We start from the raw sequence: 449 nt of genomic DNA, 5'->3' as shown, positions 1-449 counted from the left end.
CGGGTGCCACCCAGACAATGGCCTGAACTGCCTGTGCCTGTGGCTGAAGGAAGAAGGATCAGCCCCAGCTCAGGGCTGCTGGCTGTGATCAGGGTGTGCTCATGAGCCCCCCTCAGCCTGGGGCCACCCTGATGAGAAACCCCCTGTGGCTGAGCTCGGTCGGTTTGGCTGGCCCAAAGCATCTGACCCCAAGGACAAGACATGACTCCCCCTTAGCCAGAACCGCAGCAGAATGACAAAGCCGGTTCCCAGGGACATTCTGCTGCTGACCAGGGCTGGCGTGAGGACATAAGCGGGTCGGGGCCCTCGGAGCCCTCCAGCCCATGGCCCTTAGCTCAGAGGCTGGAGACGTGTGTGCTGCTCCCCAGGAGAGGCGAGGAGCGTTGGGCTGGCTCTGGTGGGGTGGGACCATGTGCCTCCACAAGCATAGGTACGAGGGGCCGCAGGCA

Source organism: Buceros rhinoceros, unplaced genomic scaffold (assembly GCF_000710305.1).
Source record: "Buceros rhinoceros silvestris isolate BGI_N320 unplaced genomic scaffold, ASM71030v1 scaffold26295, whole genome shotgun sequence".
Lineage (NCBI taxonomy): Eukaryota > Metazoa > Chordata > Aves > Bucerotiformes > Bucerotidae > Buceros > Buceros rhinoceros.
The sequence above is the reverse complement of the archived record's forward strand: the minus strand, read 5'-3'. Positions refer to the sequence as shown.